Raw genomic sequence first — 26,649 nt, forward strand, 5'->3', positions numbered from 1 at the left:
ACAAGGATTCTGAGAATAATGGTAGGACTAGAAGTAAAACACTTCTTTATTTTAGAATTTAGCAGTGTCTGAAGCGAAGTCTACCCTGAATTTTTCAATGTGAAACACTAAATTCCCATTTTTGCTTTAAACCACTTTGAAACAGTTTTTCTATCACTTTCAACAGAGACATCTAACTAATATAAAATACCATATATTTTTCAGAAAGTAAATATTTATTAGAATCTCATCTTCTCTAGGCTTTACTCTTTTGCTGAAGGACCTTTAAGTATCTTTACCTACTTCCTTTTATTCATATACAGTACTGCCAAAAAATGTGTTCCAACAAATATTAGTTTGGGGTGTTGATCACACAAAATGTAAAAGATGAGAGTCTCTATGATCATATAAATTAGGAAGTTACTATCTTCCACAAATTTAAACCAGTTTCTTTACTGCAGGACTTCTCAGAGCCTTAAACTTGTGTTTTACAAGCTAAACCTCCAGGAAATATTGATAGTATGCCTAACTGACCCAATTTGTTTGGCTTTGAAAATCTTGTTTTTGTTGAGCAACTGTGGGACAATATTATATTAAGTACATTTCAGAAAACTGAGATTTAGTTGGAATTCTAGACCTTTACTATTTCAAATTGTTTAGGACTTAGGGGCCTTTTGACTCTACCACATGGGCCTTTAGGCCATTCCATCTAGTGAACCACAGAAGAGCTCTATGGGAGAGCATGTTTGGAGACCAGGGTGAAGGAAAATGTTAACCATAGGAGAGGTATAAATAATTGTGCTTTCCCCTGTGCCAGCATGGAAAAAAGTTTCATCATTTTTAGACATATTGTAGGTCTCCATTGTATCATGGTCATTTTTATTTTTATCACTGCATGTGGTGTCCATTTGTTAAATTTAAGGTAATATATCTATGAGGGCATCTGAAACACATTTGTAAACTTAAAAAAAAACATACTCAGAACATGAAAAGTACTATGCCAATTAATTATCTTGAATACGTCAGAGCAGAACAGATTTTAGAAAGTCACTTGTAAGGTTTTGGCTGTATTTCCTGAAATATTTTTGATGGGATTTTAATGTTTTAAGTACGACAGCTGCTCCCGAAAATGGAATACTGTTTGTCAGCAAGCTACAGTTAACTCATTTCGATAAATAGGTAATTTGTTCCCTTAGCAAACAGTTGAAAGCATTCACTGACATTTGAGTAGAAAGGAAACATAGGCAATCTGTGGTGTGGGGGAGATCAAATCTTGCACACCGTCTCATCCCAAACTCTAGGAAGGTGAAAAAGACACTGGACACGTAAGGGAAGATTGCTCTTGTGTCTCTAGTGAAAGGGATTAAATTGCAAGTAATTCTCTTTTACCACCTGAGATAGTAAAAATATGCTATAATATGGAAATCTGGTTCCTGTGTGCCATGATTTAAATGTTTTTGACTCCTTTAAAATTCATGTTGAAACTTAATTCCCAATGCAACATTATTAAGAGGTGTGACCTTTAGGGGTGATTGAGTCATGAGGGCTATGCCCTCATGAATGAGATTAGGTACCCTTATAAACGGGCTTGTTGGAGGAAATTCACCCCTTTTTGCCCTTCCATCCCTTCTGCCATGTGATGATACAGTGTTCTCCCCCTCCAGAGGATACAGCATCAAGGTGCCATCCTAGAAGCACAGAGCAGCCCTCACCAGACATGATGCTGGTGCCTTGATCTTGGACTTCCCAGGCTCCAGAACTGGGGAAAAATTAAGTTTCTCTGCTTTATAAATTACCCAGTCTAAGGTATTTTGTTATACCTGCATAAATGGACTAAGACACTTTGTGTGACTTTTTGCATTTACTTTAAAGAGACATAATATCCAGAGCCTCTTTCTAGATCTCATGCCTTCATGCATTAAGAAATGCTCTTATTGTGGATGACATGAAATTCAGACACTTTCTTCCAAGGACCTCTCGGTCAAGACAACTCCTCTTCTAACAATCCATTGATGCAGCTAGCACTTTGCTGGGCCAAATTAAAGACTTATTTTTCTCAAGACTTTGGTACTCCCAATTGTCTATCTACTCCCCATGTTAGCCATACAAACACACTCATCAATTTCTGGTCAGGAAAACAAAAACCATCATAACATTTCAAAAACAGAGGTTTTCATACAAGGAATTGGGTGCAAAGGGCATTGTACAACTGAAAGAACAAAAAAGGGAACACTGGGGCAGCCCAGGGAGGAAGCTGCTGCCACTCTAAGGCTAGAAGAAAGGGACGAAGTGGGGCTACAACAACCTAGGAGTTTGGACCGGGAGCCCCATGGAGTTGGTTTTCAGGCTTCTGAGGAGGGAGCACACCATTTCCTGCAGGTGGTTCATATGAGGGAATATGAAGACACTCGTTCTTAAAGTACTGGAAATCATCAGATGTTGCAGCCAACAACTGCTGCTAGGACTAACACTGTTTCTGGTCCCACAGTGTAGGAACAGGCAAAAAGATAAACTGCCTTCTCCCCTGCACCCACTTTCCGGTCTTTCCACGGTACCCCCTATTGGCAGGTTCTATAAAAGAATCACCTAGACAAAGGAGTCTGGAAAATATAGTTTGTGGGGCACCACAGCAGTATCAAACAATGGAGCATAAGAGAGTGGACTTGGAGCTAAAGAAATTATTAAACAACCAGTCCTACATCAAACTTTCTCTCTCCTTCATAGCTAGTTCTACTCTCTTCCCTCCTGGTCCAAATCTAAACAAAAGGATAGAGGTAAAGGGCTTCCCTAAGTACCAAACATTTAAGTGAATCATCCTGGGTCACAGTGCCGCTGTCATAGTGATAACAAAATCCCCTAAGGAAAAAAGTGACTGACTTCGGGCAAGTTGCGTAAACTCACTGGGCATTAGTTTTTTCTTCCGGGATAAGTATAACTACCTTGGAAAGTAGAATCGAGTACACAAACAGGTCATCTGAATACGGGGCTTAGCATAGTGCCAGAGCCATGATAGATGCACAGCAAACATTAGTTGACTTCCTTCTTTTCTTTCCCTATTCTGCATCTTTCCTTGTTGAATAAAAGGCTTTGTATATTGTTGCTGGAATTTCAGGCATCAGTAAACACCTATGAGATCATTGGCAGGGAAATGTTGCCTTTTAGCTAGAGAAGTTTTACTAGTCCAGCAGGCCAGACTCTTGTGAGTTCTAAAGAAGAGATACACAAATTGCCTACAAGGATAAATCTATTGTAAGGATATATGGGAAACAGAAAAAGAAGACTTAGCAAAACAATTTCCTGCTCAGGAATATGTAGCAAATTTCATAAGACACTGGGAAATTCTACCTAACTTTACTAGGAACAAGAACCTGTGCTTTCATGTTCTATCTTTTCTTTGCTCACCTGGCATTTGTGTTTTCCAAAACTTGTGAATTTGAATGGGCCCTTTTGTCCGACTAAATATAAAGCATTGCTACTGAGCAGAGTTCACATAATCACTTCAAAGATTATTGGCCTCCCAAACCCAGCCTACCTGTGGTTGATTCCAATACATATACCTTCCCCTTCATAATCACCATGCTACAGCTAACACAGCAAAATTTAGACTGGTGTGTGAAAGGCCATCTAATCCATTCACCAAAAAAAAACAAAAAAAAAAGTTATCCAAGCATTGTCTCATAAACCAGGTCTCACTGGCTCTTTCCTTCTATCCTTGGACTTCCCAGGATTAGGTACCCTTATAAAGAAACATTTTCTACTACTCTTCCTTTATAATTATCATGTCCAAAAACCATTTTATCATTGAATGGGGCTTTATAAAACATTCTGAGCAGTGATATACCAAAAGACCACCAAGGTAAGTAAGATTTATAAAATGGAAGATATTTTGTCTTTCAGCCATGTCATCACATGGATCTCAGATGTGGAAAACAAAGAAGAGGAGAAGGGACTAATGCTTCCATTTCTGAACTGAACAATTTAAATGAATGTGATATGACTTACAGAAATAGAGAAAATAGTGATAGAGTTCACTTGTGATGAATTAGTTGTTTAAAGTGGAATAAGGTGCTTGCGGAGTGTCCAAATACATGTTTAGGCATAGAAAGATGATCGCTTAAAATCAGAAAATAAATGAGTCTTTTTTGTTTTATTTTTAATATAATAATTCCTAAACTTTTGTTGTCATAGATCACTTTGAGCATCTAATGATAGCTATGGACAATTTCCTCTGGAAAACGAAAAGAAAGAAAAATATACAGATGCATATATATCCAAAATTATGTATACACTTTTATGTGATTTCCAGAACTCCCAGGTAAAATTTTTCCCCTCTCCACCTCTCCGCTCCATCTAGTGAAAAAACTTTAATAAAAAAGTCTGAGTGCTGAGTCTGTAAGGCATTAGGACTTAACACTTCTTCATCTTGTAGTTCACCTTCCTCAACCCAAACAAGCTAAAACTCTTTGTGTACCAAATAGCTTATTTCCTAGAAATATTTATGAGAGAAAACAAGACACAAAGCAGGGCAATTCAATGATAAGAGTTTCTAACCATTGCCAGCAAGAGAAAGACCCAAGGTGTTCATTTTCTCAATTATTGCAATGCTCATTTTCTTGTTGGATGGGCAAAGGCTCCTAAGCAAACCTTGGAGGTAATTGTGTATATCCTGGCATCTACAGTGTGCCCCAAGCCTAGAGGCAGCAACTAGCAATTATATTCCACAGATTAATGTGCAATTGTAAATTTATAAGCTTGATGGTCCAAAGAGGCTCCCTGCTATGTGAGATAATGAATAGGAAATTGTCAGAATAATGAGCCAAGTCAGACCTCACAAGTCTACCTGTGAGTTGAGAGTAATGAAAGAAACACATACACACACACACACACACACACATACACACATACACAAATGTCTGTCATGTAACAGAATTCGAGTTTGAAAGAGGGAGTGTTGGAATGGAACAGCATAGTGAAAATATTCCCTGTTATTTTTGTTTCATTTCACTCACCGGCCACGGTGTTTGTGGTGGATATGAATACAGTGCTACTTCTCTCAGATCCCCCATCAAGATACCAAGACCTAATCCACCAGCTGCTGGAAGTAGTGCTATCTCTGTGGTCAGCCCTATCAGAATTTGCCATCGGCTGGAGAAAGTTGCCTTGTCCATGGTCAGGCCACCTTCCCAGGGAGGGAAGGGAGCAGCCAATATTCAGTGACTGATCAATGACAGACTACAAAGACCTGAGGCCTCTCATCATAACAGGACACAAACCAGAAGGGCCAACCCAGCCTCAGAGCCCCTCATGGTGTTGGCTAAAACGTTGGGTGACACTGTGTTGCTAACCAGCTTCTCCCTCTGCCCAGCCCTAGAAGACGTCCTAGTAAATAAATCTCTTGTACTTTGCTTGCTGAGTCTGTTTCTCAGAGTTCAACTTGCAAAAATGTCAAAGATTACCGCAAAGAAATGTTCTTGACACAAGAAATAGCCCATTTATTCAGTTTAACAAATATTTTTTGTTTGCCTACTCTGTGCTGGAGGTGGGGCCTGGTGGGAGGCATTTGAATAATGGTGGCGAATCCTTCTTGGCTGGGTGCTGTCTTTGTGATAGCGAGTTCTCACAAGGTCCGGTCATTTAACAGTGTGTGGAACCTCCCATCTCCACTTTCTCCCTCTCTTGCTCCTGCTTCTGCCATGTTATGTGCTCTGCTCCCCCTTCACCGTCCACCATAATTGGAAGACTCCTGAGACCTCCCCAGAAGCAGATGTCACTATGCTTCCTGTACAGCCTGCAGAACCATGAGTCAATTAAAACCTCTTTTCTTATAAATTTCTTCATAGCAGTATGAGAATGACCTAACATAGAGGTCAACTTGGTTTGATGTAAATACCGTTATAAGTTATCAATACAATAAAGGCAACCACAATCTTCATTAACTATAAAGACAGAGAGTGGTGAAATGTATGAATTACATATAGTAAAGGATGGCCTACTTTTCGAGTGTTATATGGATATAGTTCCAAATGGTGAAGATGGACCCCACCTTAAGCAGACCTGATATCTGAAAACCCAATTATTATGAAGGATAAATTAGAGACTAACTTTTAAAAGAATTCATTACAGGCTTTAAAAAAAGTGTTTTATTAAAAACATGTTCCAAATTTTAAAATATATTTATATTCAGTTTTTTCAGTATATTGTTAAGATCTGTGTTTTAGTACTTGGTGCTTTATTTTTTCTTTCTATCTTCTGGAAATATGATTTGTACCATGGTTTTCAGTTTTTTAAGCTATACTTAATATTCTCCTGCCACTTATCAGCAATGTGATCCTAGGTGGGTTATTTACCCACCTAAGCCTCAATTTCCTCTTCTGTGAAATGAAGTTGGGAATAGCTGAGAGCTGTCAAGAAGACTAATGAGAACTATGTGCGAACATGGAGAAAATACCTAACACAATCCACAATGGTTATTTGTTGTCAGTAATGCAAAGGTTTGATAAAATTTCCCAAACAGAAATTTAAAAAGGAGTATGCCCAAATAATGGAATAAGTTAGAATACATTCAAATCCCTTATAGTTTACATGGCTACATATATTTGAACAAAAAGAGAGTATTTTTTTAAATAAACCTTTTAACTCTTATTATTTACAAAGAATGCTCTGATGCAGAACAACTCTTTATCCCTTCTTCAAAATAGCCTAAGAAAAAGAACTGTTTTTCAGGTTAAGAATATTTGCATGAGTCCTCTCTACCCAAATACATAATACTCCTTTTACATTTTGGTGCTAAATACAAAAAGGCTTTATGAAAAGAGGCAACGGTTTCACTAAATACCCAAGTATTTTGTACGATAAGGATCTAGCAAGTGTAATAGGCCTTAAATAAACTATCTAGAAGAAACTGTGCTGTGTTTAGTAAATAATTTTGACTACTGGCATCATTTGCTTTAAAGCTGAATTTGCTTAAAAGCCTCAGGCACAATTTTAGCCGTGTCCCAAAGCACTGTAATTGGGCAATTAGTGCTTAATGATATAGAAGAAGGGTGCAGCACTATCCTACATAAAATTGAAAGGAAGGTGCTGGTTGAGCTGTTAAAACCATGGAAGCATAAATTTTCTGCTGTCAGCATTGCGGGGGTGTGTGTGCGTGTGTGTGTGTGTGTGTGTGTGCGCGCGCGCATGCATGTGTGTGTTTTAACATATACCAATGAAAATATATTTCATCTAAAAGTAATCAGTCAGCATTTAGAAGCAAAGATGTGAAAAATGAGAAAAGAGAAACTTCAGTTTTCATATTCAGTGAGAAGTCCAGTTGAGTATGTAGCAGATTTAAGTGTTTGGTGAGCTTTCCTTTACTATTTCCTAGTCCTGTTTTATGTGTGATATTAGACTTAAGTATGTTTTCGAGTTTTATAGTTTTAAAACTCTTCCACTTTAGGACTTTTCGCCTTTATGAAGGTCAAGAGTTCTGTAAAGTTTTGACACTTTAGGAAATTGTTTCTTTATTCAAACTCTACTTCCACAAGGCCTATGTTGTGACGTTGTGAAATAATCCAATTAAACCAACATTTCAGTGCCATGCTCTCTGCTAGGCACTAGGAACATAGAAATGACATCATGTGCAAAGTAGAGACATTCACTGTGGCATTCCTGGCAATGGGCTTTTATTATAACTATAACCCTTTATGCAACTAGTTTATGGAAAATTAGGTAATTCTTCTGCAAGGCTAATGTGAAATGACCTTTCATACATGAATTGTCCTGAAAAGTCACATCAAACAAAAGCACTAATTTCTATGAACTTTATTTGAAAAAATAAAATAACTACTTTTCTCATGAGAGCAAACTGGTTCTCAGGCATAATTCAGACTAATCCCGGTTTCGAATCCATAGCAGAGATAGGTAGCAGGACTGAAATAAGGCCAGGAATAGACCCTTGGCAATATTAAATCATGATGATATATATTGTTGTTAAATAGTTGTATGCTTCAGATAATTATTCAATTTACCAACGTAAGTATAAAGGAATAAAATGGACTTTTAAAATACATTTGGAAACTTACGCATCACATAAAGATTGGGAGACCTGAGGTGAATTCTCAGCTCTGTCATTTATCAACACTACGTTGCAATTCTTTTAAGCCTCAGTTTCCTCACCTGTGAGTTTGGCATAGCAATGCTTGCCTTTTATTCAAACTGCAGGTCATTAATATGAAAACCTTTCATGAATTAAAATGTTATACAAATATGAGGAGGTAAACTGGCAGCCACTCTGGGTATTTCCTTTTAAGGACACATATATTTATTTTAAAATAGTACACAGAACTAAAATAACTTATTTTAGTTCTGTGTACTTTTAGACACAGAACTTATTTTAGAGATGTACTCACTCTCAATTCTGCTGAACCAACCTCAGGTGGTGCTGTGTCTGATGAAAAAAACAAATGTGTTAAGTTTTAAAAATCAAATCAATAATTAAATGTCTGGATAATTTTAAAAAAAGTCTATTTTGAGGCAAAAAGTGGAAACTAAATTTCCAAATTAAGGACATGTGATATGGTTAGGCTTTGTGCCCTTACCCAAATCTCATCTTGAGTGGTAATCCCCAGGTGTTGAGGGAGAGGCCTGGTAGGAGGTGACTGGATCCTGGAGACAGTTTCCCCCATGCTTATTCATGATAGTTAGGGAGTCCTCTCAAGATCTGATGGTTTTATAAATGACAGTTTTTCTTGAGCTTTTCACGTGCTCTCTCTCATGCCTGCTTCCCCTTCTGCCATGATTATAAGTTTCCAGTGGGCTCCCCAGCCATGCAGATCTGTGAGTCAATTACACCTTTTTCCTTTATGAATTACTCAGTCTTGGGTATTTCTTTACAGCAGTGTGAAAATGAACTAATACAACATGCATTTAGAAACAGAAAATATATATCAGAGACCAAACACAGTGCTTCCTTCCCTAACGCTTCCCACCTGTTGCTCTTCAGGTATAGGGTTAAGATGTTGATCATCCATCCATCTAAGAGCTCTGGATAATGGCAATTTGAATATATTCCATGGCCTTATGCTTCTTTTAAATTTTTAAATTCAGAAGGGACATATGCAGGTTTGTTACATGGGTAAATTGTGTAATGCTGAAGTTTGGGCTTTAATTGAACCTGTTACCCAAATGGTGAACATAATACTCAGTAGATAGTTTTTCAACAATTTCCCCACCCCACTTCCCCCTTCTGAAGTTCCTGGTGTCTATTGTTCCCATCTTTATGTCCGTGTACCCAATGTTTAGCTCCTACTTATAAGTGAGAACAAGTGATATTTGGTTTTCTGTCTCTGCATTAAATCACTTAGGATTATGTCCTCTAGCTGCATCCATGTTGCAGTAAAAGACATAATTTTGTTACTTTATGGCTACATCAATTCCATAGTGTCTATGTACCACATATTATTTATCCAGTCCACTGTTGATGGGTACCTAGGTTGATTCCCTGCCTTTGCTACTGTGAATAGTGCTATAATAAAGATGGGACAGCAAGTGTCTTTTGATATAATGATTTATTTTCCTTTGGATATATACCCAGTAATGGGATTGCTGAGTCAAACGGTAGTTCTATTTTTAGTTCTTGAAGAAATCTCCAAACTGCTTTCCGTAGTGGCCGAACTAATTTACATTCTCACCAAGAGTGTGTGTAAGCATTCCCATTTACTTGCAACCTTGCCAATATCTGTTATTTTTTTTAGTTTATTTAATAATAGCCATTATGACGGGTGTGAGGTGGTATCTCATTGTGGTTTTGATTTTCCATTTCTCTGATGATTAGTGACAATGAGCATTTTTTCATGTTTACTGGTAGCTTGTGTGTTTTTTGAGAAGCATTTGTTCATGTCTTTTGCCTACTTTTTAATGGGGTTGCTTGTTTTTTTCTTGTTGATTTTCTAAGTTCCTTATAGATTTTGGATAATAGTCCTTTGTCAGATGCACAGATTGCAGATATTTTCTCTAATTCTGTAGGTTGTCTGTTTACTCTGTTGATAGTTTCACTTTTTGTACAGAAGCTCATTAGTTTAATTAGGTTTTAATTGTCAATTTTTGTTTCTGTTGTGTTTGCTTTTGAGGACTTAGTCATAAATTCTTTGCCTAGGCTAATGTCCAGAAGAGTATTTCCTAGGTTTTCTTCTAGAATTTTTATAGTTTGAGGCCCTACATTTAAATCTTTAATCCATCTTGAATTAGTTTTGTCTATAGTGAGAGGTAGGGGTTGACCATGTTTCTTAAACATCATTCTAGTTCCAATGTCCAACTTCCTAGATAGTCTGATTTTTTTCATTAATTAGGTTTTTTCAAAAAAATTGTAATAAAAAGATTCTTTCCTTTTTCTGAGTGACTAGGCCAAGTAAGTACATATAAAGAGTGGATATATTCCAGTAGAAAAGCTAATGTATAGCTCATACCATCCCTTGAGATTCAGATCTCTTTCAAACAAAGGTGTAATATAGTTTTGTGTTAATGTCAAGGCTCAAGATTAAAAGTTGAATTGTCCTTCAAATGACTATCTCAGAGGATTAAATATCTCAACCAGCAGTTTATTATCTGAAATCTCTGGACTTCAGGGAAAATGGTATGTCAAGAATGCCCCAAAGCAGTGAGAAAAATATTGTAAATATGAGCATTTCTCTCAGAAGAGAATCCACTTCTGTCATCAGGCTCTCAAAATGCTCTAAGACACACACCAAAAAAATTGTAAGAATTATTGCCTTAGGCTAAATAAGAATGAGAATTTCAGACCTGTTAAAAATCCTGTAAAAATTGCATTTTTAATATGCCTTTATCCTGTAAAGGACAAATTGGCAAACAACCAGCAAAGGCTGCTTTTCTCTTATGTATTTTTTTAACTTAGGCTTCGCTCTGCAATTTTGAGTGGTGATGAAAAATTATGCATTGAATTGAATCAGTGAGTAGTTCTTCAGCCACTCTGTACAATCCAGACTCTAACTCGTGCCATTGCTTAATTGAGCTTTTATTTCTTGGCACAAAAATAAATGAGTGTGAAAGTTTTTTTTCACCCTATATTTAAGATTAAAATGTTTTTAAAATGATTTCTCTGACTGATGCACACTGACATTTTAATGAATTTTTTAAAACATAAGCTCCTGGCTTCCTAGCAAAGAAAGCATGACAGTATTGAAACATTCCAATTAATAAAGCTGTCTTCATTGCTTCAGTTTAACTTTGTTAAAGCATTTGTGAATGAAAGTTAAAATTCTCTGGAACTGCTGCAAATGCAGTCATTTTGGATTAGGAAAAATATTTCTTTCCCTTTTGACAGCATTTCCTTCTTTGCTCATACATGAAGCTTCACATAGCCTGAAAATTATCATTCTACCCCAAGCCTATGCATTTTAGAAAGTAAATATTTTCAAATTAAATATAAGGAAGAATAACTCTACAATGTAATATTTGTCTTCAAAATAACGACTGCTGTGGTGATGGCAACAATAACTAACATTGGTATAGGACTTAGACCAAATCTTTGCTTCTGCCTCCAATCTTGCTCCTGAATTTTTACACATAATGACAGCTATTGATTATACATTTTCACCCTGTGTGTTCCATAATCACCTCAACCTCAATATGTACAAAGCCAAGCCAAGACATTTTTCTAATCAGGCTTTCTACTTTTCCTGCATTCCTAATTTTAGGAAGGGTACCATCTATCCAATCATTCGTACCAGTGGGAAAAGATCCTGGACTCCTCTTCTCCCTCGCCTCCACATTTTATCAGTCATTTAGTCCTGTTAGTCATTCAGTCCTGTCAAGTCTATCTTCTGAAACATATAACTTATCTTTCCCCTCTCCTACTATCTTTAACTATGGTGACATCTTCCTGACTGTTCTCCCTACATCTTCTCTCACGAATGTCCAATCTATTTTTCACAATATTGACAAAGTGATTTTTCCAAAAAATATGTTGTGATGACTAATGCTCCTATGTTTAAAATCCCTCAGTGGCTCCCATTAATTTTAGAACAAAATCTTAAGCCTATAAAATTATAAAAGACTCTTGCCTACCTTTTCAAATTCATCCGTCACTGTTCCTAAACACACCTTGCAAACTAAGAATACTTTATTTTCCTATTATATTATACTTGGTCTCACCTCTTTGTCTTTGTATATGGTGATTCCTCTGCCTAGAACATTCTTCTCCATATCCAACACTTTTCTAAAGTGATTTTCAGATAGGATTTGAGCTTCTTCCTCTCTATCTCTACAGACGGAAAAGTCATGGCAGTAGTAATTGCTACTGGTTAATACTAACAAAAATATTCATTGCTAATCTATGTTGAATGTTTGTTATAGATGAAGCCCCACGATAATTGTTTTATATGGATTAATTTATTACCAACCTAACTTTGAGATAATTAATATTTGTATCCTCATATTATAAACGTTGAATCTGTGGCTTAAAGTGGTTAAGAAATTTATCAGAGTTCACCAAGCTTGGAAGTTGAGGAGAATGAGATTTGAATCCAATTAACAGATTCCAGAACTTCAGTTTTTAACCTCTTCACACAAAGCTTAATATAGTTATAGCAGTTGCCCCAGCCTCACCACTCACTACTCCTCAGATCTACCACACCACACACTCCAATTACATTAACCTTGTGATTCACTAAATGATATATTTTAGGGTTCAGCAGCTTGCATATATAAGGTAGAATGCCCTTGTATTGCTTTTCTATATTTTTCTTATTTTTCAGGCAATCCCTTCCTAATTATTCTTGATCTAATTGGGAAGTGGGGTGGAAAGAACAGGTTACAAACTAACATCATCATTTTTCATGGTAAAGAATTTCAATAGACCATATCTAATAAATGAGGAGATTAAAGATAAAATACAACAAAAACTAAAACTTTCTAAGTAACAGAAAATGCTAAAAATAATGGAGCAAAGATATTGTCTTAGTCTATTCAGGCTTCTATAACAAAATACCATAAAGTGATGGATTATAAAATACAGAAAAGTATTTCTCACAGTTCTGGAGACTGGGGGGTCCCAGATTAAGGCAGTGGCAGATTCGGTGCCTGCTGAAGGCTATCTTCCTGGTTTATAGACAATGTCAAGCCTCTGTCTCATCACATGATGGAAGAGGCAAGGGATCTCTCTGAGATCTCTTGATAAGCACACTATCCCATTCATTTAGCTTCCACTCTCATGACCTAATTACCACTCAAAGACCTTACCTTCAAATATCATCACACTGGGGATGAGGTTTCAATATATGAATTTTGGGGAACATAAATATATAGTCTATTGCAGATACTATCAAGGTAAAACAAGATCATGCCAAAAGAACAGAAGAGTAATAGGGCCCTCGCTGGCCAAAGATGGGCCAATATTAACATCCAAAAATGATTTTAAAATGTTGATTATGTAAATGACATGGTTGATAATAATATAAAGAAGGAGAAGGAATAGAAAAGTAGAAGGAGAAAAAGCAGGATTAGAATGTAGAGAGGAGAGGGAAGAGAAAGAAAGACGAGTAGGAATGGAAGAAAGTGAAGAAGGAAAAAGAAATAAAATTTATTGGACAAGATTTTAAGTTGTTAGGGTAGAAACTTTTACTCAGATAAGTAGATAATTCCAGCATTTATCCTACCTTTTGGTGTAAAATATAAGATAACAAAATATCACCAGTAGATGAGAGAAAACTTATTCAATGCAGAAGAATTTCAGGTAACGTATGCTGAAGAAATAATAGAATTAAGAAAATAATCAGTTTACAATCCTTAATGAAATAACTGATTCTGGCAATGGTCATTAATGAATCTTAAAACCTTTAGGCATAAGACTAGTAGGGAATCACACACTCCTGCCATCTTAATTTACTAATGTACTAAAAGTGAGGCAACCAGCATTGTTTGATTCCTGGTGTGATGCAATGTGAGATACTCAACATTAACTACAAAAAATTCTTGACCCTTCCCCCTAAAAAAACACTGAATCTAAAAAAGCCTTTATTCTAGCTTTCAGTCTATAGAAGCAGAATAATATAATAAATGATATTATGAGAATTACTTATTTCACCAAATTTAGATCAGCGGTATCTTAGGTTGGATTCCCTCAAAATAAAACCTTGAGAAAAGGTTTATGGGTTATTTGTGGGCTATCACTGGCAGAGAACTGAGGGAGCAACACAAGCACGGAAAAACAATGAAGCCACTAAAAGAGTGTTATTGAGCATGTGTACTACTGCAAGTCACTTGGGTTAAGTCCCACTAAGGGACTCTGAAATACAGAGTAGAATATATCTCAGAGTTACCCCAAATGAAAATGAGAGATCTAGATTATTTACTCTTATCAGCCATTAGTTGAAGACTGTTGAGGATGGGTGAAGACAGAGGGAAGTGTTAACTAAGGCATGAATGTTGGCATGGCTGGTGGTGAGGAAAGGCAAGGAAGCTCAAAGGCAGAGTGACAGTTGTGATTTTTTTGAAAGTCACTAAGTTATTATTCATGGGAACAGTGAATGCCACAGGAATATGATAGAGCAAACTAGTATTTGCTACAGTGAAATAATCTATAGGAAAACTGACATTTCAATCAAACTATGGGAAAAGGGAGTGAGATAAATGCACTATACCAGATTAAAGGAGACTTTTAAAATACTTCAGTGAAATAACCAAATCAGAAAGTGGCTTGATTGAATCCTGATTTAAATAAAACAAAATATAACAAGACAATTTGGAGAATTTACATATGGAAACCCATACCCAGGAAGATTCTGAGGATTAAAAAAGTAACTTAATTGGACAAGCTTTATATGATTTTTAAACCCCAAATGTATTTTAACCTTCTAATATACTGTTATTTTCTAGTATTAAAATATACTTCAATATATCTACTAATCCAGATCTATCAGATAGAACTGTTTGATTTATTGTGAATGGTTTTTCTCTCCTAACTAGAATATAAGCTATATGAATATAGATGTTATTGACATTTTTATTCACAGATGTATCCTAAGCACCAGAACAATGCCTAGCACATAGAAAGTACTCATTACATATTTATTGAAAGAATAAATGCATTTGGGGATTATAATATCATTCATAGCTATGGCAGCCAATATGTTGTTTAATGAAAATGAACTGGCACTGTTACAATGAAGTGACCCTTTACAATTTAGGTTTAATTGGAAAATCACTCTTCCTTCTAAAACCCAAAATAAAATATACAACTTTTCCACCATCATTGCATGATTTAAAAAATAATGCAGAACAAACCAAGAAAAAGACACCTAGAGAGAGGGGTCATAGCACCATAAGAATCGAGCAGGAGTCATTATCCAGGAGGTTGCAGTTATGAGCAAATGTTTTGCAGGACATATTCAGAAAACGTATGTCCGATTTTATAGTATAACAAAGACTCACTACTTAAACAGAATGTGGTGCTATGGCACAATTATCTGGAAAAAGTTAAGATTGATAATACAAGCAAGAACATTTTAGAATAAAATAACATGATAAAAGAGGAAGCTCTACAATAATGTTCCAGGAAAAGAACTAGGATTAATTGTTACTTTTATTTTGACTACATTTCCCATAGTATGATTGTACACCATGGTCAGGAGACACTTGGGCTTTATTATGAATTGATCTTATGCAACAGTTAAAATACAGTAAGCATATTTGTTACAAATGACTAAATTTAGGACTAAGGTGTTTGTTTTAAAAAATAACCTAGGTATGCAGCCATCTTGAAGCAGGACCCACAGCTAGAGAGTGTCCGGTCTTGCAGCCAGTAGCCTCTGACCGCCTGTATACCTGAGGCCCTGCCATTATGGTACCTGCAGCACCAATAATCCAGCTATCTAGAGCCTAGGCCTAAAGAGATGACCACATCACCTGAACCCAGTGAGCATCCTATCCTTCAGAGAAACAGGCAGACCTCCATAGGAAACTGTACCATTGTCATTACAAATTCCCACAGCCTAGACCAGTGAGACAATCACAGTCATTGCAGATAAAAATTACAGCTGAAGAATCTATAGAAAGTCCACACTACTGAGTCCACCCAGAACCAAAGCCAACACACCATTATGACCCAAAATCTTGGGACACACCTACACAAAAAGTATTTTCTTATGAAAACTACTCCAAAAAATTGGATAAACTGACTGTTTGAGTAGATGTGCAAATATCAATGTAGAAAGATTTAAAAAAACATAAAAAATCAAGAAAATGTGACAATCCCAAAAAAAGACAGTAAGTCTTCAGTAACACAAAAGGCTATTTATGAAATGTATGGAAAGGAGTTCAAAATAATGATCTTAAGAAAACTCAGTAAGATACAAGGGAATATAGAAAAACAGTTCTATAAATTGGGAAAACAATTCATAATCTGAATGAGATTTCAACCAAGAAATAGATATCATAAAAAAAAAACAAATAGAATTCTTGAAGATAAGAATTCAAGAACAAAATAAAAACACAATTTAACATTTCAACAGCAGACTAAACAGAAGAAAGAATTTCTGAACTTGAAGACAGTATTTTGAAATATTCTCTTCAGAGGGAAAAAAATAATAAGAAGAAAGAATAAAGATTACAGGACTTATGGGACATCATATTATGTAGAAAACAGTTTGCATTATAGGTGTACAAGAGGAAGAAGAAATGGAAAAGACACATAAAACCTATGCAGCAAAATAATAGTTGAAAAATTACCAAGCCTTGGGAGAGAAATGGACATTCAGATCCAGGAAGTTCAAAGATTCCCAATGAGACTCACCTCCCCACAGAAAATCTCTCTGAAGCACATTGTAATCAAACTGTCAAAAGTCAAAGATAAAGAGACAAACTTTAAAGCTATAGGAGAATAAAGTCATCACATAGGAATCATGATTAGACTGTCAGCACATTTCTCAGCAGAAACTTTATATGCCCGAAGAGAGTGGAATGATATATTCAAAGCGCTGTAAGAAAAAAAAAAATGTCAGCCAAGAATACTATATCCAGCAAAGTTATCCTTCAGTAATGGAGAATTAAAGGCCTTCTCAGACAAGCAAAACAGGAAATTCATGACTACTAGACTGGTCTTAAGAGAAATGCTTAAGAAAATGCTACAACTAGAAACAAAAAGCCATAATTACTATTATGAAAGTATACAACTAACTATTGCAGGTAAATACATAATCATAATCAGAATATCCCAGTGCTAAAAACCTTTCAATCCTCTAGTATAAAAGTTTAAAGTCAAAAAGGAAAAAAAAAGAACAACCCCAATTAGTGACTAAGCAACATACACAACATAAAGTAAATTAAGGCAACCCAAATCAGAAAGTAGAGGCAAGGGAGAAAAGTCCTGAGTATTTTTATGCAACCAAAGTTATTATCAGCCTAAAATAATATCTTACAGCTACAAGATTTTTATATTAGCCACATAGTAACCATGAAGAAAGAAATTACAGCAGATACACAAATGAGGAACAGAGAGGAAACAAAGATAAGCACCACAGAAAACCACCAAACCTCAGAGTTAAACAAGGAAAGAAAGAGCAAATGATCTTCAAAAGAGCACCCCAAAAAAACTAACAAAATGGTAGGAGTAAGTCATTACCTATCAATAAGAACCTTGAATATAAATGAACTAAATTTTCAATTAAAAGATATAGAATTGCTGAACGGATTAAAAAAATAAGACCCAACTGTATGTTCTCTACAAGAGACTCACCTCACAATTGAAGACAAACAGATTGAAAGTGAATGGACTGAAGAAGATATTTCATGCAAATGGAAATAAAAAATGAGTAGTAGCCATATTTACACTAGGTAAAACTTTAAAGCAAAAATTGTAAAAAAAAAAAAAGACAAAGTTATTATATAATTCAATAAGATAAAATGTCAGTTGCAAATATATATACACCAAACATCAGGCATCCTAATATAAAAAGAAAATATTAAATCTAAAGTGAGAGATAGACTGCAATATAATAATAGCAGAGGACTTCAACAGTTCACTTTCCACAATGGAAGATAGTCTAAAGAGAAAATCAACAAAGAAACATTGCACTGAACCCATACCATAGACCTAATGGACCTAACATACATTTACAGAACATTCCATGTAACAGCTGCAGGATACCCATTCTTCTTAAGTGCACATGAAATAGTCTCCAAGATATATCATATATTAGGCTACAAAACAAATTTTAACAAATTTAAGAAGATATAGATCATATCAAGTATTTTTTTCAAACCATAATGGCATAAAACTAGAAACCAATAGCAAGAAATATTCACAATACTCAAAAAACAAAAAATAGAAATATCAAATGATCCAGAAATCTCACTAGTGGATATATATCCAAAACGAAGAAATTCGGTATGTTGAAGAGATATCTGCATTCCCATGTTCATTACAGCACTATTCACAATGGCCAAGACAGGGAATCAACTTAAGTGTGTATCAATGGATGAATAAAGAAAATGTGGTATATATGAGAAATAGAACATTATTTATTCATAAATAGAATAAAATTCTTTCATTTTCAGCAACATGAATAAGTCTAGAGGGCATTACAAGTAAAATAAGCCAGGAAAAACAAGACAAATATTGAATGTTCTCACCAATATATTGGAGCCTAAAATGTTTATCTCATTAAGGCAGGTGGCAGAATGGTGACTACAAGTCTGGGAAAGGTAGGAGGATGAAGGATAAACAGAGGTCAGTTAGGGGGTGCAAAAATACAAATAGATAAAAGAAATAAGTTCTAGCGTTCAATAGCAGAGTATGGTAACTATAATAACAATAACATTGAATATTTCAAAATAGCATAAAAAAATTTGGAAGACTTCAAACATAAATAAATAAATATTTAAGGTGGTGGAAATCCCAATTACCTGGATTTAATCACTGCACATTGTATGCACATATCAAAATATCATACATCCCCATAAATCATTATTATACATCAATAAAAAAAAATTTTTGAAACCTTACAAAAGTTGTCATGGAAATTATACAACATAATTCTGAATGAACAATACATCAATAAATTAAAATAAGTTTAGGCCGGGCACGGTGGCTTACGCCTGTAATCCCAGCACTTTGGGAGGCCAAGGCGGGCAGATCACGAGGTCACGAGATCGAGACCACGGTGAAACCCCATCTCTACTAAAAATACAAAAAATTAGCCAGGTGCAGTGGCGGGTGCCTGTAGTCCCAGCTACTCAGGAGGCTGAGGCAGGAGAATGGCGGGAACCTGGGAGGCAGAGCTTGCAGTAAGCTGAGATTGAGCCACTGCACTCCAGCCAGGCGACAGAGTGAGACTCCATCTCAAAATAAATAAATAAAAATAAAAATAAGTTTAAAAAAGTTTTTGAGACAAGGATGAAAAGACATTATGCCTAAACCTATGGTACATAACATAAGCAGTTTTGAAAGGGAAATTCTTAGCAACACTGATGCAAAAAGAAGAAAGATTTCTAATAAACAACCTAACTTTGCAAATCAAGAAACTAAGAAGTCAAGAACAAATTAAATGCAAAATTGTTTGAAGAAAGAAAACAATACAGCTCAAAAGGGAAATACATAAAATAGGAACCAAAAAAGAAACTCAACAAAGAGTGGCCTTTTTGAAAAGACGAACACAATAGAACTTTAGATTCAGTAACTTTAAATAAAAGGAAGAGAAGACCAAAATAAGTAAAATCAGAGATGAAATAGAAAACATTAAAACTGGCATCACAGAAATACAAAGGATCATAGGAGACTAATATAAACTATATACCAATAAATTTGAAAGCGTAGAAGAAATGGATAAATTCCTAGAGACACACAACCTATTAAAATTGAATTATTAAAAAAATTGAAAATCTGAAAAAATTAGTATTATGTGAGGAAATTTAATCAATAACAAAAAGTCTTCCATCTCCCCTACAAAAAAAAAAAAAAATAGAAACTGACAGCTTCACTGCTGAATTCTACCAAACGTTTAAAGAAGATCTAAAACCAATTATTTCAATAATAATATTTCAATAATAATCCAATAATTCTTCTCAAATTATTTCAGAAAAAAATTGAAGAAGAAATACTTCCAAACTAATGTTACAGGGCTAGCAATATCCTGATTCCAAAAATAAATAAGAACACAACAACACAAGAAAAAGCTGCAGGCCAATATCCCTGACAAACAGATGCAAACATTCTCAACAATATACTAGCAAACTGAATTCAACCACTCATTAAAAAGATCATTTACTATGATCAAATGGAATTCATCTAGGAATGCAAGGATGGTTCAACATAAACACACAAAAAATGTGATACATCACATTAAAAAGAAGAAAACGACCATATGATCATTTCAATACATATATAAAAAGCATTTGACAAAATTTAACACTGCTTTATAATTTAAAAATTCTCAATAAGGTATAGAAGTTATTATCTCAATAAAGTAGTGACCATATATGACAAACCCACAGATAATATCACACTGAATGGAAAAAACTGAAGGTTTTTCTCTAAGATCATGAAAAAGAAAATGATGCCCACTATTACCACTTCTATTCAGTATAGTAGAGGAAGTCCTCGCCACAGCAATTAGACAGAGGAGAAATAAAAGAAATCCTAATTGGAAAAAAAGGAAGTCAAATTGTTCCTGTTTGCACATAACATGATCTTATAGAGATAATACCCTAAAGATTTCAACAGAAATCTATCAGAACTAATAAACAAAGTCAGTAAAGTTGCAGAATATTAAATCAACATACAAATATCAGAATCATTTCTGTAAACTAGTAGCAAACAATCTGAAAAAAATCAAGAAAATAATTCCAATTTCAATAGGAAATCTATTTCTATTTGAAATAGATTTCAAAATAAATAAGTAAATAAGATACCTAGGAATAAACTTAAACAAAGAGGTAAAAGATCTTTACACTGAATACTATAAAATATTAAGAAATTGAAGAAGACAAAGAAATTAAAAGATATCTTACATTCATGAATGGGAAGAATTAATATTGTTAGAATGACCATACTACCCAAAGCAATTTACAGATTTCATGGAATCCCTATTTGATTTGATATCAAAATATAAATGAAATTCTTCACAGAAATAGAAAAAAATCCTAAAATGACAACAACAACAAAAACAAAAAGCTGGTGACATCACATTACTATACTACAAAGGTATAATAATCCAAACAGCATAGTACCAACATAAAATTGGACACATGGACCATGGAACAAAAGAGAGACCAGAAATAAAAATCACATACCTACAGTGAAATTATTTTTTACAAAGATTCCAAGAACATGTACTGAAGGAAATACCATCTCTTCAATAAATGATTCAAAAATTGGATATCCACATTCATAAGAATAAAACTAAACCTCTATTTCTGAACATATTTGAAAACTGACTTAAAGAGTTAAATGTAAAATCCCAAACTGACAATACTAAAAGAAATCATATCTTAAATGCCTTAAGTGACATGAAAGTGAGCAAAAGTTTTTAAAATAATACTTCAAACATTCAAGGAAAATAAGCAAAATTGAACAAGTAAGTTTATCAGGTCATTCTTGCACTGCTATAAAAAAAAACAAGACTAGGCAATTTATAAGAAAAGAAATTTAATTGGCTTATGGTTCTGCAGGAAGTACAGGAAGCTTAATGCCATCTGCTTCTGGGAAGTCCTCAGGAAGCTTCCAATTATGATGAGAGGCATAGATGAGCAGTCACATCACATGGCAACAACAGGAGTAAGAGTGAAAGAGAGTCATGGAAGGAGATGCCACACACTTTTTAATGACCAGATCTCATGAGAACTTACTATCACAAATACAGCACCAAGCCATGAGGGATCTTCTCCCATGATCCAAACACCTCCCACCAGGCCCCACCTCCAGCATTGGGGGTTACAATTTGACATGAGATTTGGGTGTGGACAAATATCCAAACTACATCATTCTGCCCCTGGCCCCTCCCAAATCTCATGACTTTCTTACATTGCAACATACAATCATGCCTTTCCAATAGTCCCCCAAAGTCTTCACTCATTCCTGCATTAACTTAAAAATCCAAAGTTCAAAGTCTTATCTGAGACAAGTCCCTTCCAGCTATAAGCCTGTAAAATAAAAAACAAGTTATTTACTTACAATATACATTGGGAGTAGGCATTGGGTAAATATTCCCATTCCAAAAGGAAGAAATCAGCCAAAAGAAAGGGGCTACAGGCCCCATGAAATTTTAAAACCCAGCAGGGAAATTATTCAATCTTAAAGCTCCAAAATAATCTTGTTTGGTTCAATGTCCCATATCCAGGGCATACTGATGCAAAGGGTGAGTTCCCAAGGATTTGGGTAGCTCCATTCCTGTGGCTTTTCAGGGTTCAGCCCCTAGGCCTGCTCCAGTGGGTTGAAGTTGAATGCTGGTTGCTTTTCCAGGTTGAGGGTGCAAGCCACTGGTGGATCTACCATTCTGGGGTCTGAAGAATAGTGGCTTCCTTCTCACAACTCCACTAGGCAGTGCCCCAGTGAGGACTCTGTGTGTGAGCTTGAACCCCAAATTTTCCCTTGGCAATGCCTTAGTAGAAGTTCTCTGTGGGGGCTCTAATCTTGCACCAGCCTTCTTCCTGGTCACCCAGGCTTTTCCATTCATCCTCTGAAATCTAGGCAGAGGCTCCCAAGCCTCAACTCTTGCACACTGTGCACCCACAGGCTTAACACCATGTGGAAGCTGCCAAGACTTATAGCTTGCACCTTCTGGAACTGTGTCCAGAGCTGTACCTGGGCCCCTTTGAGATGAGGCTGGAGCCTGCGTAGCTAAGATGTGGTGAGCTGTGTCTTGATGCTGTAAAGGGAAGCAGGGTCCTGAGCCAGGCACATGAAGCCATTCTTCTCTTCTAGGCCTCTGGACCTGTGATTGGAGGGGATGCTGCAAAGACCTCTAAAATATCTCCAAGGTCTTCTCCCACTATCTTGGATATTAGCACTTGGCTCCCATTTAGTTGTGCAAATTTCTCTAGCAAGAAATTGCTCCACAGCCTGCTTAAATTAAAAGCTTTTTCTTTCTCTGCCACATGGACAGGTTGTAAATTTTCCAAATGTTTTTGCTCTGCTTCTTTTTAAAATATAAGTTCCAAATGTAAGTCATTCCTTTGCTCATGTGTCTGTATACAGGCTGTTAGGAGCAGCCAAGCCACATCATAAACAAATTGTTGCTTAGAAATTTCTTCTGCCAGATACTCTGTCACTATGAAGTTCACACTTCCACAGATCCCTAGGGCATGAACAGAATGCAGCCAAACTATTTGCTAAAACATAACATGCATGACCTGAGCTTCAGTTCCCAATAAGTTCCTCATTTCCATCTGAGATCTTGGCAACCCGGAATTCACTGTTCATATCACTATCAGCATTTTGGTCATAACCATTTAACCAGTCTCTAAGAAGTTTTAAACTTTCCCTGATCTTTGTGTCTTGTTTTCAGCCCTCCAAACTCTTACAACTTCTGCCTGTTACCCAGTTCCAAAGCTGCTTCCACATTTTCAGGCATCTTTGTAGTGACTCTCCACTGTTAGTACCAATTTTACGTTAGGCCATTCTTGCACCACTACAAAAAGTACAAAAAGGTACTACAAAAAGTACCTGAGACTGGGTAATTTATAAGAAAAGAGGTTTAATTGGCTCATGGCTCTCCAGGATGTACAGTAAGCATAGAAACATCTACTTCTCAGAGGCCTCAGGAAGCATCCAATTGTGGTGGTAGACAAAGGGGGATCAGGTACATCACATAGTGAGAATACGAGCAAGAGTTAGACAGAGAGTGGCAGGGGGTGCCACACACTTTTAAATGACCAGATCTCATGAAAACTCATGATCATGAAGACAGCAGCAAGCCCTGAGGGATTCACTCTCATGATCTAAACACCTTCCACCAGTCCCCACCTGCAGCATTGGGTATTACAATTCCACATGAGATTTGTGTGGGGACAAATATCCAAACTCTATCAATGGAATGACATTGAACTAAAAGGCTTTTACACAGCAAAGGAAATAATAAACAGAGTGAAAAGACAATCCACCAAATGGGAGAAAATATTTTCAAGCCAAAGATATGACAAAGGGTTAACATTCACACTATATAAGGACCTAAAACAACTCAGCAGTCAAAAATCCCCAAATAACACACTTAAAACAGGGACAGTCTGGGTGCAGTGACCCATGCCTGTAATCCCAGCAGTTTGGGAGGCTAAGGAAGGTGGATTTCTTGAGCCCAGGACTTTGAGACCAGATTGGCAACATAGTGAAACACCATCTCTACAAAAAATAAAAATAGAAATTAGCTGGCTGTGGTGGTGCATGCCTGTAGTCCCAGCCACTCAGGAGGCAGAGGTGGGAGAATCACTTAATATTGGGAGGTTGAAACTGCAGTGAGCTGTGACTACACCACTGCCCTCTAGCCTGGGCAACAGAGTGGGACCCTGTCTCTAAATAAATTTAATTAATTAATTAAAGAAAACATGCACCATATTAACCCATTCTCAAATTGCTATAAACAATTACCTGAAGGCCAGGCATGGTGGTGCACACCTGTAATCCCAACACTTTGGGAGGCCAAGGTGGTCAGATCACTTGAGCTTCCTTCCAGTTATGTGACTGATTTTAAAGTAAGTTCCATGTGCTGGTGAGAAGAATGTATAATCTGCTGTTTTGGAGTGGACAGTTGTGTAGATACCTATCAGGTTTATTTGATCCAGAGCTTAGTTCATGTCCTGAATATCTTTGTTGATATTTTGTCTTGATGATCTGTCTAATATTGTCAATAGGGTGCTAACATCTCCCACTATCATTGTGTGGGAGTCTAAGTCTATTTGAAGGTCTCTAAGAACTTGCTCTATGAATATGGGTATTTCTGTATTGGGTGCATATATATTTAACATAGTTAGGTCTTTTTGTTGAATTTAATCCTTTACCATTATGTAATCTCCTTTGTCTTTTTTGGTCTTTGTTGGTTTAAAGTCTGTTTTGTCTGAAACAAAACAGTATTGCAACCCCTGCTTTTTTCTCCTTACCAATTTCTTGGTAGATTTTTCCCCATTCCTTTATTTTGAGCCTATGAGTATCATTGCATCTGAAGTGGGTCTCTTGAAAGCAGCATACCAATGGGTCTTGGTTCCTTATTGAACTTGCCTCTCTGTGTCTTCTAACTGGGGCATTTAGCCCATTTACATTCAAGGTTAGTATCGATATGTATGGATTTGATCTTGTCATAATGATGTTACCTGGTTATTTTTCAGACTTGGTTATGTGGTTGCTTTATAGTGTCACTGGTCTGTGTACTTCGGTGTGTTTTTGACACATGACCCAATGTTCTCTGTGCTTAGTTTCACGTCCACATATTTCCTTTCTATATTTTCCTTCAGGAGCTCTTGTAAGGCAGGTCTGGTGGTAACAAATTCCCTCAGCATTTGCTTGTCTGAAAAGGACCTTATTTCTCCTTTGCTTATGAAGCTTAGTTTGGCCACATATGAAATTCTGGGTTGGAATTTCATTTCTTTAAGAATGTTGAATATTGGCCCTCAATCTCTTCTTGCTTGTAGGGCTTCTATTGAGAGGTCCACTGTTAGTCTGATGAGGTTTCCTTTGTACATGACTCTGATCTTTCTCTCTAGCTGCCTTTAGCATTTTTTCTTTCATTTCGATACTGCAGAATCTGATGATTATATGTCTTGGGGATGCTCCTTTTGGAGTGTATTAATGGGATTCTCTAATTTTCCTGAATTTGAACGCTGGCCTCTCTAGCTAGTTTGGGGAAGTTCTCACAGATGATATCCTGAAATATTTTTCCAAGTTGGTTCCCTTCTCCCCATCTCTTTCAGGGATACCAATGGGTCACAGATTTGGCTTCTTTTAGTAATCCCATATTTCTCGGAGGTTTTGTTTGTTCCTTTTCATTCTTTTTCCCAAATGTTGCCTGACTGTCTTATTTTAGAAAGACAGTCTTTAAGCTCTGACATTCTTTCCTTCTCTTGGTCTACTCTGCTTCTAATACTTATGATTGCATTATGAAATGTTTGTAGTAGGTTTTTCAGTTCTATCAGGTCAGTTACATTCTTTTGTATATTGGCTATTTTGTTTATCAGATTCTGCATTGTTTTATCATGATTTTTAGCTTCCTTAGACTGAGTTTCAGTGTACTACTAGAGCTCAATGATCTTTATTTGTATGCATATTCTGAATTGTATTTGTCATTTCAGCCATCTCAGCTGGTCAAAACCCTTGCTGAACAGCTGATGCAGCTGCTTGGAGGAAAGAAGGAACTCTGGCTTTCTGAGTTTTCAGGGTTCCTGTGTTGATTTCTTCTTCTCTTTGTAGGCTTACATTCCTTCCATCATTGAGCTTGCCGACCTTTGGATTTTTTTCTTTTCTTTTTATCATATTTGATGATCCCGAGGGTTTTGATTGTGGCATAAAGTAGATTCAACTGACTAGCTTTGTTTCTGGAAGATTTTTTGGGGGCCAGTACTCAGATCCCAATTTCTGAACTGCACACTCTAATCTGCAGGACTTGTATTGGGCCCTGACTTCGTTCTCTGGCTTCTCAAGGTCAGGAATCCAATGCACTAGGGGGAGCTGAGGTGCTCCCACACTGCTGGTCATTA

The sequence above is a fragment of the Symphalangus syndactylus genome, chromosome 9, assembly GCF_028878055.3.
Source record: "Symphalangus syndactylus isolate Jambi chromosome 9, NHGRI_mSymSyn1-v2.1_pri, whole genome shotgun sequence".
NCBI lineage: Eukaryota > Metazoa > Chordata > Mammalia > Primates > Hylobatidae > Symphalangus > Symphalangus syndactylus.